This window comes from Capsicum annuum, chromosome 7, assembly GCF_002878395.1.
Source record: "Capsicum annuum cultivar UCD-10X-F1 chromosome 7, UCD10Xv1.1, whole genome shotgun sequence".
Taxonomy (NCBI): Eukaryota; Viridiplantae; Streptophyta; class Magnoliopsida; order Solanales; family Solanaceae; genus Capsicum; species Capsicum annuum.
The window spans coordinates 201,684,890-201,702,887 of NC_061117.1; the positions used below are offsets into that span (position 1 = coordinate 201,684,890).

A 17,998-nucleotide genomic window follows, 5' to 3' on the forward strand; every position below is an offset into this window, starting at 1 on the left:
AAAGTAGAGTCTATCACTGAAGTTGTCGAGGAATTGAAATCCAAGAGGTGTGTCATACCATTTAAGAAGTTGAGAGAGCCATACACTCCTATAGTGACGGTTAAGAGGAAGAAAAGAGCAATTAGACAAATACTCTCCAATTAGATACCCAAAAAAATTGCAACTCCTCCCTTCCCAAAAGTTGTCGAAGTTCAAGGGACATTGAAGAAGGTGGACATATACGCGAAACTTGACGCCAAAGAGAAGAATGCTTTGTGAAGGACCATGAATTCCAAGCAATGCACAAAAGATTACACCATTCATATCTTTTTCTCCCAAGACTTTAAGAATATAATAGATATGCATAAGTGGTACGTGGACAAGGTAAGTTTACTTTTCCTAATATAGCCTTCTAATCTACTCAATGAAGAAGCTACGGAATAAATGTGTTATCTATTATAATAGCTGGGTATTCTGGTGCAACTGGCGGTGGATTTGTTGCAACAAATTACCCATTTATTGCATAGTGTCGTTAGATGGGTAATTTGTGAACAGATTCAGAGAACCCTCTGCAACAGATGGAGCATTGTTACATCTTTCCACTTTGTTTTTTTCTTTACAATTACTAACCTATTTAAAAATTATCTTTTTATATCACAGTATGTTAATGAAATTCTCTACCTCATGAGGGGCAGGCAATTAACATACCCGGATGCTTATGATGCTGTCGATAGGATAATAGACCTCAACTTCTACAATAATTTCAAAAATAGGTACGATGGGCTCATTAAGCTAGCGTCAACTCCCGATGGCCCGAGATTTAATTCGTTAGTTTCTGGGTTCCAATGGGATGAAGAAATGATATGTTAGAGGGAAGAGGCCATATCCATACGGCAAGAGCTGGATGAAGGTAAAGAGAATTCTTGCAGTCATAAACGTGGATATCAAATATTTTCTAGCTCATGAGATACTACTCGAAGAGGGAAAGATCAAGGTTTATGACTGTAACTTACCTATCTTCTATGAGGCCATTTTTTTTACCCACATGCAACCACTGTTAGAGTTGTTTTCCATCTTGTTGAGGTAGAGTAAGCTGATGGATCATATGCTAGCGGAAGTGTTAATGAAGCAAACATGGGATTTTGAAGGTCGAAAAAAGGACATGGACCTTTCAAAAAATAAAACCGCTTCCACGTGTGGGTCGTACGCGCTTTCACACATTGAAAGTTTATTGATCGACATAGAAATAGCTGAGCCAATGACCTTTCTGTGCGACAATGCTATGGGGTATTAAATAGACACTTGGAGCCTGTGTATAAAGAAGAAGATGTAGAAACACAAACACCATAATAATTTTTTATTTCAAGTCACTTCACTTTGCATGTAGTGGCAATTTTTTATGACTGATGAAAGTTGAATTTTTTATAACACAATTGATTATCTATCTGTTGTAACAGATATTCTATCTGTTCTGACAGATAGTTTATCTATTGCAATCGGTTGGTCATCTGTTGTATTATGTTGATGTTTATATCTAAGTCTATCTGTTGCAATAGTGGGAAGACCTGTTTGATAGTTTCCAACAGATGACCTACATGTTGCAACATATGTTTAAATTTTTTTGATATTTCTCAAGAAATATATCGTCTATTGCAACTGATACCTTATCTGTTGTAATATTTGAATCTAGTATTCCATTTCAATTAATAAGTTCAAATCTAAGGATAAAAAAAAATTCATAGACAAAATAAAATAAAATGAAGTCTTCAGAAATTACATGAAATAAATCAACAAATAAATGAAATATTAAAAAATTGTTATGGGTACAGATCTGAAGAAATAAATCAACAATTTAAGTTTTGATGTCAACAATTCCTAAGGCGGGGTGAGGTTATTACTTTGACAGACTCAAACTATAAAAATATACTCAATATGGACAAGTTGTTCTTCATCCGGTGCTATGAAATTCGGCTTTGGTCATCGTGGATCTTTAGTGTCTCTTGCGTACAATTTCTGTGCTTTTGCTTCTCCGTATTTCCATATAAAGAGTAGCATATTGTCAAAGCTATTCAACAGTAACTTTTATTGTGACATCCACCTGGAGATCCAGAATTGTCAATATAAATCACGGAGATATCAAAAAAATGGAAAAGGATAACTCATCTATTTTAGCAAATTAAACAGGTCTTCCTCCTATTTTAAATTATCCCAAATAGATTATCTTTCTGTTGCAATAGATGCATATATCTATTTTATAATTTTTAGCAGATGTGTCATCTGTTGAAACAAATATGTGTCTGTTTGTTAGTTGGAACAGATAATATATATTCACGTTCTTCATCTCATGCTGCTCTATTGTGGCCCTTGTAAATCGCTCAATAGTGCAACACAAAGACAGATGAGTTACAATTTCACTTTTTTGGATGCTTGATAATGCCTTGAAAATTACATTCCTTCTCCTCTTAGCCTTAATCTCTCTCTAATGGAGTGGATGGATATGAAATCTTCTTTGATGGAATGACACCCCTCTTAGATATCAATTCCTTTATAGAAGCAGTTAATGTATTAATAGCATTAATCACTACATCATGTTTCGCTTTGTTGTCTTGACATTTGTATGCAGAACATTCGCTAGGAGGGGAAAAATCTGTATAACCAGTATGATCTCATAATGGTTTGTTTTAAAAACTATAAGAGGAGCATCATTAGCCCAACCAGCAGCACCACTACCACCACCAACAGCTCTATCACCATTAACACCATTAACAATATCATGCCCACCCTTTAAAATTATTTTTCTTATGATAACTGTTGCTCCAAATAATTCCATTTTTATTCTGTCAATGACCTTAGGGTCCGATAAAGTTTGCACAAATTGTAAAGTAAGAAAAATGACATCTTCAACTCTCGATTGGTCGAAACAAGCGGCGGATGCACAATCTAACATAAATCAACACATATATTAGAATAATGATTAGATCATTCAAAAATTATTAATTAAAATAAAAACTTAATTAGAATTATACTTACAACATCCTTCGGGGGGTTGAAGAGATCAAGAAATTTTGCATTTTTTTCAGTTTTGGCTCACAACCATCTCAAGATTCTTGGACAGAAAACTTCTTCATGGTAGTTCACTTGTTACCTCAAAGGAATGGATTCAAATGCCCAAGCCTATAAAATAATGCCAATAAATCAAAAACATTATTGAATAAAAAATTGAATCATATCATAATAAAAGAAATATTTACTATGAAAGCCCATGGAAAGCCATATAAGTTGACTGTCGTTGGAGTTAACGGAGTCAACAAATATTTGACAATCATTTTGAAGCTTTCATAACCCCAAAGATAGCTATTAAATGCCTCAAGATCCTCGGAGATCTTTATTAAAACAAGTGGTACGTTGTTCGTCTCTCACCCAAAGAATATTATATACAAACCAAACTAAGCACAATGATTGTTTGTACTTTTTTGAAAGTCTTTTATCTTTCGACGCTTCTATCAATTTTTTATTTTTGAAGCCTGGATCAACAAGGGACACCAGGTCATCACGATCACTTGACTTGCATTTACCTTTTTTAGGTGTGCGGGCTGCTTTTTTTGGATTAGAATAGGTGTAAATTGAGAAGGAGAAGGAAGATAACATTTCAGTCCAGTAACTATGGCAAACTACTTCCAACCAAAAAAACAGGCATGCCATAGTAATTTATCCACACCTCATCCATCTTATCTTTATTTTCATACATAAGGCTATGCTTGAGAAGGTCATATACTATTTTTATTTGGAAATGAGCATTGTTGTCCTCTGGCAAATCAAGATATTGCCTAAAGCAGCTGTCCCAGAAATAAGCATTTAAATTTTATTCTCAAAGTATTTTTCTAAAGGCGTCGAAAGATTTTTTCATGGCTGACTTAACCACGAAATCACCCATTTAATCTGTGGCACCATCACACTACATTCTCACAAGATAACTACCAATGCTGAAGGTTTTGAGCACCTTTTCACTGGAAGGGCTAATAGCATTTGGATCATCTCTTTTGAAATATTCCTCCTCTCCATGTTCATTATCTTCTACTTCTAATTGAGATAATGCTTGTAAAGCAAGCTCATAGAGTGGTGGATGTAGCCTAGTGGCTTTGCTTATTCCTTTACTTGGACTTGATTCGATTTCTTTTTTTTTTTGGGAGCCATATAATCTAAAAATAATAGGAACAAAAAATAGATTATAATTAATTAATACATCATTAAAAAAAGATAACAATATATCTAACATGTACAATAATAAAATAACAGTTCCAACAGATGACACATTTGTTGCACCAGGTAGGTTATCTATTGCAACATATAACTAACCATTGTAATGGATGAGTAATATATTACAATAATAAAAATAGATCATTCATCTACTGAAACAGATGACTGGTCTGTGCAACAGGTCACACATCTGTTGCAACATATGAATGATCTATTGGAACTGTTATCAATTGTTAGTATTATTTATATTTCTTCCAATAGAAGAGTCGTCTATCACAACAAATGAATGATCAGTTGAAAAAAATCATGTCTTGGACATGTCCTATTGGAATAGTATAGGATTTTATCCAACTGAAGGTTCATCTATTGCATCAGATGATTAATTTGTTATATTAGATTTTTAATCCGATAGTTCCTTCATTGAATCAGATGGTGAATCTATTGCATTAGACGATTAATCTGTTGTATCAGATGGTTAATTTGTTGCATCAGATTTTTAATCAGATGGTTCCTTTGTTGCATTTGATGATAAATCTATTGCATCTTATGGTTAATCTGTTGCATCAGATGATTAACCTGTTGCATCAGATTTTTAATCCAATGGTTCCTTTGTTGCATCAGATTATTAATTTATTGCATCAGATCGTAAATCGATTGCATCGGATTGTAAATCTATTACATCAGATAGTTAATCTGTTGCACCGGATGGTTAATCTGTTGCATCAGAAGGTTAATCTATTGCAGATAAAAAATAGTAGCATGGTTTTGTTCAAAACATCAATACCACCATTTTTACCTCGAACAAGAACAAATCAACCCAACAACAGGCACAACACCAAAAACACCAACATCATTATTTTGTTTGTACAAACACAAAAAACAAAAATCAAACTTTAAAAACAGCACCAAACAATAAAAAATAATATTTCACTCCGAAAAGAGGAGAAGAAATATCAAAAATTAGGGTTTTATTCAGACCGCATTTCAAATTAAAGCAACAATTATTAAAATTATTAACCAATACTAGAAGAGAAGTTGACTCAAGTTCCTCTTTTTCTTTAAAACTAAAAGGCCATAATTTTTTACCCGTGAATAAAGAAAAGGGAAGATGAAGAACTCGAAGCTGTTGTGGCCAGAGAGCAAGGTTGTCACATCGATTGATGATTGAAAGTCAAAAAGGAACTTGAAGCCCAACTATTTATCGCCTGAGGTTGGAGTCACCGGGGATTGAAGGGATAAATTTGCAGAATTGTTTGTTAGGAGAAACTGTCGAGAGAGAGAGGGGAGAGACAGTTGATTTGGAGAGGAGAGGGGTGTGGGTTGATTTTTATTTTTGAAAATATTAGAAAGTTTTGAAAATATTAATCAAGTTCACAATTAGCCTAATCAAGTTTCTTAATTATTTTTGACCCTTTAAGTTGGTCAATGGCACCAATCCTTCATTCAAGGCTTAAATGACACATTTCCTTTAATTTCTTAGGAAACTTGCCTAAATAAATCATGTTTAAAAAATATTTATCATTTATAGCTATATAATTTTAATATATGCATACTTTTAATACATAGTGTAGATTTTCGTATCAAAATAAGCATAATACAGACACTCATATTACATCTATATTGCATGCATAATTCATTTTTAGTACATAATGTAATACATTTATATTGCACGTATAATTCATTTTTAAAATATAGTACATTTATTTTTACCAAAATAAGTATAATATATTTTAATACACTTACTTTTAATACATAGTACAGTTGCTATAGATGATAAATATTTTCTAAATATGGTATATCTAGAAAATAAATAACAAGTATGTTTAAAAACAATAAATATTTTATAAAAAGTACTCCAGTAGGTCGTTTTTCCTATTAGGATTGTTATAGAGTTGTACCTATTTTCAGCTTTCTTAGAAGCTTTGTTTAGGTATTTCTGAGAACATTGTGTTCTTACTTTGCTGCATTTCTTAGTTGACATCAAAGTAAAAGGTAACAAGTAATCTGATCCACCACTAAGGTGAAAATCAGGTATAACTCAACTCACTCCGATCCCTCTTGTGTTGTTAGGATGTGTAGACTATCAAAAGAGATTGGAGAAATTTTCTAACTGTTATTGCCAAATAATGGTTCCATTAACTTGGTCAGTCTCTATGTAGTTTGGAGAAGTTTATTTGAATAGAATGCGTAGGTATAGTTTGTATTTTCTTTATGATCGAGTTATGTGTTTTCCTAACAATTTTATTGAAGTGTCTCACTTTCCTTGTATGGGATGTTCATAATGCTCACTTGAGGTCTCTGTGCATACCTTGTAAAATCGACCTTAATTACTATGGTTACAAATGAAAAGGAGAGAGCTACGTCAACAAACTAGAAGGATCACAATAAAATGGCTTCGGTCCTGAAACTTATATTCTATGGTGCTTGAAAGCAATCTGTTGTATCAAAGAGTAGTGATGCAAAAGGTACGAATATTTTGTAGGATTTAGTAGATGGATGATGAGCGAATTGGAAAACCATCAGCTGGTGCTCCATCTACTTTACTGGATCTTTTTCAGCAATCTGGAACAACCTCGGTATGGTGGAATATTGTCTGAATTGGCCCATGAAGGTTATACTTATGTCAGGATAATGAGGTGGTTGTTAAGCTGCCGTAGATGTCAAAACCAATGATTAGATCCTTCCCTAGTTTGTTGGAGCTGGGTAGTTTTGTTCTGTAGAGTACACCTGAGAAGAATTCAATCATAATCGGATGACTCGTGATCCCCCTAGTTATGAGGACTCCTCCTTTCAATGCTGTGTCAAAGGTCCAAAAGTGAGGATTCCATTGATCGGTGGGGATGATGTCAAGGTTCAGTATTGAGGCAGTTGCTTTAGTGTCCATGAAGGTGATGAAATGAAAGGGCTTGTCCCATCCTGAAGGATATGTGTTTCCAGCTCAGAGATCATGTTGATACCTCCTGTGAGCATGTTGATCTCTTCCATTAGTTTTGTTAACCAATTGAATTCTTCTTTACTGATGGGTGATAATATCTTCTCCAAGTAGTCATTGATAATGAGGGCTGAGGTTGGCCATCAATAAAGAGAGATAGATTGTCCTTGGGATCTTCTGCATCTACATTACAGACAGATTTAGGAATGCTGTCTGGATTAGAATGGAGAACCTCATCTTTAATCGGGTACTTGTCAGCCTTCATTGTTTCTTCTGAGGATGGAGCATTTCTTTTTGCCTTTTCGGACTTAGGACATGTTTTGGAAAAGTGTTTTTTTTCATGGCAGATGAAGCACTTTGCTTTGACTAAATCCTTCTTTCTGGGGAATCTGGCGTCATTGTCGGACATTAGTTCCTTATCCGACGGTTTCTTCTTTCTGGCCCGCCTGTACTGCATGTACCTTTTATGCCTTGCCTAACATTTTAAGAGAAGGGGAAACCCATGTGGCTTAGTATCTGGATCAACATGGTTGGTAGTAATCACACTAGTAGTCTCATCAGCCTCTCCAGGAAGAACAAGATTCGAATTATAGTTTGTGATCATCATGTTAGTCAGATCAGTTGATTGAGGATGTTGTTGCACTTTTTCCTCCTCTGGGTTGACTTTATTAAAGGCAATAGGGGAATTTAAATATTCCTCAAAAGGATCACTATGGAATTGTTGAGGAGTATAATTCCTTGCTTTTGCTGTAATGAACACTGAGGTGGCATATTCTTGCATAGGAGGATTATCAGCCTAGAAGAATTCTGGACATGTGTGGTTTCCATTAAGGAGTCAGTGATCGATACAATTCCAATCCCTATCACGTGGAACTTCATGTAGAATCTGTAGGTCACTATCTGGGACTATAACAACCAGTTCTGCAAAAATATCATTTTGTGGTGGAGCAATAACCATTCAGTCTATCATATCAGCATCATGCGGGGCCTTCATTCTTTTGACTTGTGTTTGTATTCTTACAGCTTGTTGGCAGTCTATCATGACTTTTTTTTTTCTATGTGTGTCTAGGAAGATCAAATCTTTGCCCATCTTCTTGAGTCAGATTGAGGAGCTCGAAAGTGGATGAGCTTGATGTAGATGTGGAAAAAGGCTAGTGTAGCCTCTATGGTGATGTGGGAAGTATGACATATGTTGGGATATTTTATGGATTTGTGATGCCGTATCTCAACAGGGTAATATGTTTTTTGAGTAATGGCATTTCTCTTCTTTGGTAGTCAATGAAGGATAGTACTGAGGTGTTTAGTGGACAGGTCTCAGACTGAACAATCTGTCTCCTTTCTTCTAGCACCTTTATGAGTTTAGCATGGCCCGAATCCCAGTATCCATCTTAATCACTGGCTTCTTTATAAGCTTCACAGCTACAGTTTCTAACCCATAGGCAATGTCTTGTGAAAGGACATTTAAACCAGTGTACGTTGTATCCTTCGTGGTTGAATTGTTGAACCCAGTCATTATCTCTCATGAATCCTTCAAGTAAGCGCGAGACATATTCCAGATCTAAGATTTCTTCCTTAAAATAAGTATCAGAGGGGATGATCATGCTAATAGGAAGAGATTCCTGGTGAGGTGTCACTTCAGACAAAGTTTGAAGACGCTGAGAATAGAATCTCAACCTCTTGTAACAATTGACACATTAATCTAGAGTGACTTTGAGAAATTCTTCCCTAGACACTTGGTTTGACATCTATACACCAAGGACAGTTCTTTGGGTAGTGTTTATGACTAAGGATAAAAAGGTTTGGTCTCCTGGCATGGACAGAGTGTCCTCATAGTTTTGTACTTGCCAAGCTGATTGGAAATGTACGGTTGGTTATGTGCTAGCCTCTGGTGTTTCCAAGATTTGGACTTGGATCTTTAGTGCCTTGGTTAAGCTTGGATCCATAAGGGACATGATAAGGTTTGGAAAGAGAGTAACAACAAGTGTCCCATCATCTAGGATAACATGTAGAGTACCTAGATTCACATGTTGGTATTTACAAAATCTCATATCAAGGAGAGAAAGACATGCCTTTAGTGGTTGTCGTTTTCTTCCATGATGCGTCAACGCAACACGAATAGCACCAAAATAGATATGGGTATAATAATGATTTCTCTACTCTTGTAGGATGTTTTCTGGTATCTGCAAAGTGATGAAATAGTCATATAGAGTCGTAAGGATATGCTGGTCAAAAGTTATGGCAACAAAGTATTCCTTAAATCCTTTTGGCTTATTCTGATGCAAAGAATCAATATGAATCTATAGATTACATGCTTTCTTGACAAAGGCAGAGTAGGGGTTAGGTAGAGGTATATATATGGAGTGTATATCTTGTTCAGGCTGTAGCACCTCTACTTCAAAGAGATTGTTATATTTACATGACAAAGTCTTGTGAGGGAAAGAAAATATGCTAGCTAAGGAAGAAACTGGTATGGAGCAAACAAAGTAGAAGAAGTTGTAGAGAAAGACATATTTTTGTATTTTTGGACTATAAAGACTCGATGTATTTGTTCTAAGGCTCTATGGAAAAGACTCATTAAAATATAAATTTTTTTTGTATTTTTGTGGACTGACTATATATATTTGTGCTAAAGATCTAAGGACAAGACAAAACAAATATTTGTTCTAAAATCTAAGAAAAGAGACTACCACTCAATTATATATAAGACACAGAATACAATAAGTGAAAAACACTGACATTAATAATGGAAATGAAACTATGACTTAAATATGTACAAGACTGTGAAAGTAAAACTGGAAAGTGAGAAGTGGTAACAGATCTAAGAATAGAAGCTATGACAAAATAAAAATAAAAATGTAAAGCTGGTTCACGTGGTTGCAATTAGCAGAGGTGGATGCAAAATCTTACTTCCTCCCTCTCTCTGAGAGTGTGGATGGCTCTGATACCAAACAGACAGGGAGGCAGCGGGGCATAGAGGACTGCCAGCGAGAGCATCCAGGAGGCTAAAAATAGACTCCAAACTTTCTAACATGAAAAGTGGTTTCACGACTATATAGGCGACACACCATATGAAATTAAATCTTCTATCAACACCACAGACACAGAGTCTAACCTTTCCAATATGATAGGCCATTCACGTCCATATAGGCGGCAAGTCATATGAAATCAAAACTTTTAATCTACACACCGTAACTTTCCTACGACTGAGATACTCATTCATAAGGACGATTTGATTTATCAACAAAGCCTTCACAAACCTGAACGGGATGGCTTGGCTTTGAAACATGAGCTACACATTCAGATGGTTTGCCTTTGTAACAAAGACTTCACAACCCTCAGTGGGACGGCATGACTTTGTCAGTCTTAGAACACATGAATCCTTTATATCCTTAGTACAAGACTATTTTGTATATGTCATAAACGGGTCTTACAACAGCTCTCCCTGGTCCGTTTCCCTCAAGCATCCACAGAAAAAAGGAGTACTAAGGCAGACCTAAGATTTTCCTATTGCCATCAATTCGAAAAGCTATGGCATGGACTAAGCCAATTTCGTTTCATATACATGGAAATGACTTAGACATCGCAATATGAAGCCAACTTCATTTTATATTCATAGAAAGTACCTTCGGAGTTCTATGTTTCAGTCACAATAAGCACCTCACCAAAGTATTTCCTTACCCCACTGCTTCGACCTAAAGTACCAAATCACCCATCCCTTTGGAAGAGAGAAAGCAAGAGCAAGAGATTTTAGCCAATAAATATTTTTATTGAAAATAGAGAAACTATAAAAAAGGTTTTTAGGTAGAGAGAATGATGCCATCTGCCGAAAGGCCTAGGCTTCTTTTTATACGAGAAAAAAGCTTACTAGATAAGCCACTAAGGAGGGTTTCCTTAGAGATGAGGGTAACTTACTGGAAAGGGTAACCCGCTGGAGAGGGTAACCTGCTGGGAAGGGTAACCCACTGGAGAGGGTAACTTCTTACACATGTCATTTGACGTCATCTTTAAGGTAGTGTTGGATGGTGCCGGCGGCGATGAGCTTGCGTATCTTTCTTCCATATACCAATCTACTCTGTGCTTGATGAATAGTCATATAAGTCTGATGGCTGGCGTTGTTTCCTTCTTCTCTATCGGTAGACAGTTTTTTGAAGAGAATTCCTTCGGCCTTGATAGGAAGTCTTCCAGGATGTTCTCCTTTACCTTAATGTGTTTTACTCTAAATTTATAGGGAGAAAACCATTGAGACCGTCGAAAAATCTACGAATTTGGGATAATCTTTAGATGTAGCTGGACCATTTTAGGAAAAGCCCGCTAGATCTAAAATTTAGTGTAAATAAGGAATAAGTTAAACTTCTTGATTCCATTCTTCACAACAAGAATTTCCTTGAAGGTGGAATGATAGTGTTGTTCTGTCTCTTTGAATTTTCCACTTACCTGTCTTCATACTTTTCACTGGTCGTCTTTTTCTTTAAGGAGAACTGCACTCCAATAGTGGTTGCTAGCATCAGTCTGCAATATCATCTGTTCGTCTAATAGGATATAGAGTGTCTTGACATTGCTAGAGATTCCTTTGATTTTTCGGACTGCATCACCCTGCTCTTTTCCCAGGCTGGAGCATTTTTCTTTAGTATCTTTGTGAGTGGGGAGATATAGGTTGAGACATCAGGGATAAAGTCTCTGACATAATTAATCACGCCAAGAAACTGCTCGAGCTGCTTAACTGAAAAGGTAGTATTTGGAAACTTAAGCAATTCTTGGAAGATATGTGGTCCAGGAGTGTAAGAGCCATAGGCAAAATGTATTCCCAAGAAATCAATCTCATCTCGCACGAGGGTCATCTTTTTTGCCGATGGTACGCCATGCTACTTTAACAAGTCATGGAATTGGCGGAGTAGATCAAGGTGCTCATCTATAGTGTTGCTGAAGAGCAGTATATCATCGATGTAGACCAATGATGTATGGAAGATGGGATTGAATATTCTGATCATGGCCTTTTGGAAAAGTAAGGGGCAGGTTTGAGCCCAAATGACATAACTTTCCACTGGTAGTAGTGATCGGGTATATAGAAGGACGTTTTGGCTCTATCTTCTGGGTGTATGCCCAGCTTGTAGAATCTAGATTTAGGGTTGAATTCGACTAATTGCATTCCACCTTTATTCTTCTTCTTCTTCTTCTTATATGTAAATAGAAGGTTCTCCAAATTGGGAGATCTCCTAAGAATTCTTAGAAGGGAAAGTATTTGATCTTCATCATCGAAATCGAACTAAATGGTGTGACAACCCTTAAGTTGTTGAGGCATGTGGTGAGGCTCTCGTCTTCAATACAAGAAGCAAAAGACTTTAGGTAGTGAATGTCAAGAATAAAATGAAAAACTTCAGGCCAGCTATTGAGTAGATATGTCCAGTTCATCGGTCTATCTTCGTGGTGTTTGTTTACTACAAGTGCAACTCTTTTCAGCTTCCTAGAGTCTATGAAATGGCCCAACTCAAGCGTTTTAGCGGTATTTATAAGATAGAATATTGAGAGTTTTGGTGCATATATTTTTAAGTGGTCAAGTCCTATGGACGTCCCAACTAGCAGGTGTCACTAGGTTTGGCATCGATAAGTAAGAAGCTTTAATGCCGTCTAATTCTAGGGTGAGTTTAACTAGTATAAGCCTTTTGAGCTTGTGGAAACCCCTGAAGCTGCATGGTGTCCTGAAAATGCAGTTGAACAGGATCAACTTTTCTAATTCTACAGAGTACATGTAGGACGACAATTTATAAGTATGATTGTTCATAGTCTGAAGGGTGAGATCCTTAAGTCAGTTTCTCGACAACAATAACATCCATTGATCAATAATATAGTGTTGAGAGTGAGATATTGATGAAATACCCAGGAGGAATGTCTTAATGGCTCCATCGTGTTGTGACAAAATTTTACTGACGATCTCTATTAATTTTTGCTGTAACAAAATATTACTGAAGATGTCTATTAATTTGTTCGATGACTTGTTGTTGGTGTAATATACCACATTTACAATAAATGATTACAGTTGAAAATAAAATGAATAAAAGTGAAGAAAATAAAATAATCTTCTTCTTGGCTGAGGCGTGGATATCTCATTTTCTTTAAGGAGATTCAAGCCCACTGCAGCATAATCTACACCGATCCAACAGTATATCTCGTGACTTGTCCCCTCCAGGATACAACAACCCATCAACAATGTACAACTCAAACAACTCTGGATTAGTTGAAGAGTCCAAAGCTCCACCATAAGAGCATCTTCCTTCAACATATATTTACTCTCTTTGTATAGTGAATATAGTTAAAGACAAATTATTTTATTTATCTTAACTCTTTCTTTCACTAATATAATAACTCTCATTTGTAAAGTGAATATAGTTGTAGACTTAGAATATTTTCTTTGTCTCAACTCTCTCTTTCACTACTACACACTATAATCTTTTTCACACTTATCATATTTTCTAGTCCATGCATTATAACATGCAAGACCACCTCTATTTATAGGTGAGGTATTCATCCTTGTATTGAATAAGAAGAATGCGGTGTATTAAAGTGGGTACATGAATGGTTGGATATTACATGAGTTATAAGCATAATTACGTAATATAATGGGCAAATAAATACTTAGTGGTTATAGGAGTTTTAAGAAACTCATGACCACTGTCTTCCACTAACAAATGTAAGTAATATACTCATAATACACAATTTATACCCACTAATATATACACTTAATATATTAATTTATAAAATACATATACACCAATATTCCCCCACTCATTATAATATTAAAGTATGAGAGTTCACTAATTTAGTTGAAGGGAGACTATTATACATAATGAAGGTGTGCTCTGCTTTGAACCTTCACTTAGTAAAACAGTAACATTTACTCTAGAGTCAGTAGTGGTGCCATAATTGAACTATGACTGCTTAAGGGAAATAAAGTATTACTGCTTATACACAATAATAAAAGTGTTGACATAAGCTTTAATAGGCAGCACATTACGCCATGTGCTAGCCCAATTTTTCATGAGCGTTTTTTGAGAATAAGCCTCATTCTCATAGGAAGTGGCCTACTTCCACACTCATTTAGGTGAAATCTTTCAAGGGTGGTCCTGTAATTTCGACACCCCACTCATAAGAGATACAAAATTTCATTAAGAGTTCTTAGACTCAACCTTCACAAATCATTACAGGAATAAAATGCACTCACATCATAGGAAGAATTAAACAATAGTGCATCTCACACCAAGTCATTATATGATTCGTTCTTCCCCTTGAACTTGGTTATAGGATCTCTAGTCTCCAAGTTGGGTTTCCATATATATAACTCATGATATTTTTTATAGGCTTTCTTCCTCCCCCTCGATGTAATTCAGACTATTTTCTTGCTAAGGCCTTAGTTTTGAATCTGCAAGATTATCACAAAGTTAACACAATTAATATTGGTATACCATTGATCAATATGATCTCACAATATTGTGTTTTTCTCATTATGGTCTGAATTTTCTATTATAAAAATGGTTTATACTCTATCAATAAATTTTTGGTGCTATCACATAACTCAATATTAGAGAGATCAATTTCTCAACATAAAGTGATTGATCAATTAACTTTTTCACTAGTTGAAGCTAAAATAGTTATTTCAACCTCCATAATGAGTTAGCAAATCATAATTTATTTCTCATTAGTAAATAGCACCACGTTATTTTTTTCCTCATTTTGCATCAAAAACACTTTTAAGTACAACAAGCCACAAACTTTTTCTTTAACCAAGTAAATATACTTGATTTGCTTGTTTAAGTACTTTTACATAACTTCATGCCAAGTGAAACTAGCCACATATTTCATATTTCATTAAGCTAGTAAAATCTTTTTTTTTTTCACACCACTTTCACATATTTGAATCAAAAGAAGTTGCATGACTAATATAATCAACAAAATGTATTTCACAATTTTTATTTTTTACCATAATGTGACATGTCAAGAAAAAATTCATCAAATAATTTAGGTATTTTTCATTCCAAGAATGAAATTTACCTCACCCAATGTCAAATGGCTACTCAACATTTTTACTCTTTCTTTGATAACATGCTAGAGCCAAATATAAAGACGTCACGTTATATACAAATTAATAATGACATGTGATTTACTCCAACAATAATTATGCACTTATAACACTTTTTTAACTCATTCTCAAAAGTAAAAATGTCACAATTTTGTGGTGATTTTTTCTCATTTCATTAGCCCCCACTATTTTGAGCATTTGAAATATCACTTATGTTTATAAAAAGTAGTATAGTTTTATTCAAAATAAAATATTAGGTAATTTTTTTTACCTTTTCTCCGCAACAAGTAGAATTTTTTTTACCTTTCATCCCCTTGAGTTGAGCAAGTATTTTTATCTTTCATCCCCTTGAGTTGAGCAAATAGAAAGATACTTGTTATCTCTTGCCATCTATCTTTTGAGATCTCTCATCTCGATATCCATGATTTTGTAAACAATACCAAAACATGAATCTCCTTAAAATTGTTGGTGTAATATACCACATTTACAATAAATGATTACAGTTGAAAATAAAATGAATAAAAGCAAAGAAAATAAAATAATCTTCTTCTTGGCTGAGACGCGGATATCTCGCTTTCTTTAAGAAGATTCAAGCCCACTGTGACATAATCTACACCGATCCAACAGTATATCTAGTGACTTATCCCCTCCAGGATACAACAGTCCATCAATGATGTACAACTCAAACAACTCTGGATTAGTTGAAGAGTCCAAAGCTCTACACCTTCCTTCAACATATATTTACTTTCTTTGTATAGTGAATAAAGTTAAAGACTTAGATTGTTTTCTTTGTCTCAACTCTTTCTTTCACTAATATAATAACTCTCATTTATAAAGTGAATATAGTTGTAGACTTAGAATATTTTCTTTGTCTCAACTCTCTCTTTCACTGCTACACACTATAATCTATTTCACACTTATCATATTTTCTAGTCCATGCAATATAACATGCAAGACCACCTCTATTTATAGGTGAGGTATTCATCCTTGTATTGAATAGGAAGAATGTGGTGTAGTAAAGTGGGTTCATGAATAGTTGGATGTTACATGAGTTACAATTATAATTACATAGTATAATGGAAAAATAAAGACTTAGTGGTTATAGGAGTTTCAAGAAACTTATGACCACATTCTTCCACTAACAAATGTAAGTAATAATACTCAGAATACACAATTTATACCCACTAACATATGCACTTAATATATTAATTTCATAATAAAATGAATATACACCAACACTTACTGGGGCAAAACTGAGAAAATATGAGGTTGGGGATTGAAGCCCAAACGTGTCTCTACAATTTACACAAAACACTCATTTTTGCAGCTTCATCAATAGTCAAATTCTCCTGAATTTGGTGTTTGACATTAATGGGAAGATTTGTAACTCTATCAATACGTTCGCCAGCTTCAATTTTGAGTCCCTTAGAGGGATCCATTAGTGTGACTTGAGAGTTGTTATAGAAGGCAAGGCGTGTATGATATATGAATGAGTAGATAGACTCCTAATTGACTTTAAATAGGGTTGGGACTTTTAGTCTACAAATAATATCATGGCATTACTGTTAAAAGGGTCATAAGGTATGCAGTTTTTCTTTTCTATTTTTCATTACATGGGTCTTTTTATTTTTTGTTTTGGGGGAGGAGAGTGTGGAGAAGTTGTGGGATTTGTGTTAAAAGGTGGAATTGTATGAATTTGAGTTATGGGTTTTCTTTTTTATTTTGTTGTTGTTTGCAAAGAAAATTTTTTGTGTAAAGAAGCAACAATTTGAACAGGCACGACACCAACAAGAATTTCGCTTGAGTTAAAAGGATATGTTGAATTAAGGGTCATGGGTCGCTCATGTGACCCGAACCAACCCGACTCGACCTAGTTTTTTAATTTGTTTTTGAATTATCTGACAAAATAAGGGGAAAAAGAAGAGATAAGTTTAATTTTAAAACTTGGGGGGAACGGTTACTGTTCCACTTTCCCAATATATTACCACTTCTTTTCCTATGTAAAAGTCAGAAAAACAGTAACAAAAGGCCAAATGGAAAACAACAACAAGGCAGTGAAACTTTAAGGCATTTAGTTTGTGATTCTATAACTTTGTTTCCAAGAGATTCAAAGAAGACGTGGGGCAGATCTTTTCGGTTGCAAAATCAAATTCCGCTGCAAGTTTAAGGTACACACTGATTTATGTTTTTGCTCCGAATAAACTAACAATGGCATCAGAGACGGGTTTATTGCCCCGTTTTTACATGTTATTTTTTTAAGTTTAAGAGAAATTTATGTATGAACATACCTGTGAGAAAATCTTGATTATTGGTTGTATGAATTTTTGGATCTGATTAGAAGCGCCGCCATGGCGGGTTTTTTTTTGGCGGATCCTGTTAGATGCCTGTCAAACGCGTCGCTAAAATCTGGTTGGACGCACCCCAATTCAGAAAGACACATCAATTTTTTTTATTTGACCTTTCACTTTAATTTGCTGTTGTGATTGTTATGGTTTCAAATGCTATGAAGCACTTTTGTAATTTTTAAGAACAAAAAAAATAAAAAATATAAGGTTTGATTTATGCGGCTTCAGAAGAAGGAAAGAAAGCTGCTCCCCTTTTGTTTTTTTCTTTTTATAAGAAATAGTAAAGTTTTTGTTTGACTTTAAGAGAGAAGTACTTTTGAGCCTTCTTTTTGGGAAAGAGAAAATAATTAAATGCATTGTGTAGAGCATTATATGTGTACATTTTATTTAAATGGGCCCTATCATTAATTTATT

At 34.9% G+C, this 17,998-nt stretch overlaps 1 long non-coding RNA gene across 2 annotated transcripts; it reads right to left on the reverse strand.

Moving 5' to 3' along the window:
- Positions 1–14,102: 14,102 nt before the first annotated feature.
- LOC124900088 lies at positions 14,103–17,963 on the reverse strand. Of its 2 annotated transcripts, none has more exons than XR_007057735.1 (2): positions 17,528–17,963; positions 14,103–14,582 (listed from the first exon to the last, which is right to left on the reverse strand). It is a non-coding gene; the product is annotated as an uncharacterized LOC124900088 (long non-coding RNA). The 2 variants fall into 2 exon arrangements; XR_007057736.1 differs by having other exon boundaries at positions 15,543–17,963.
- Positions 17,964–17,998: the final 35 nt, after the last annotated feature.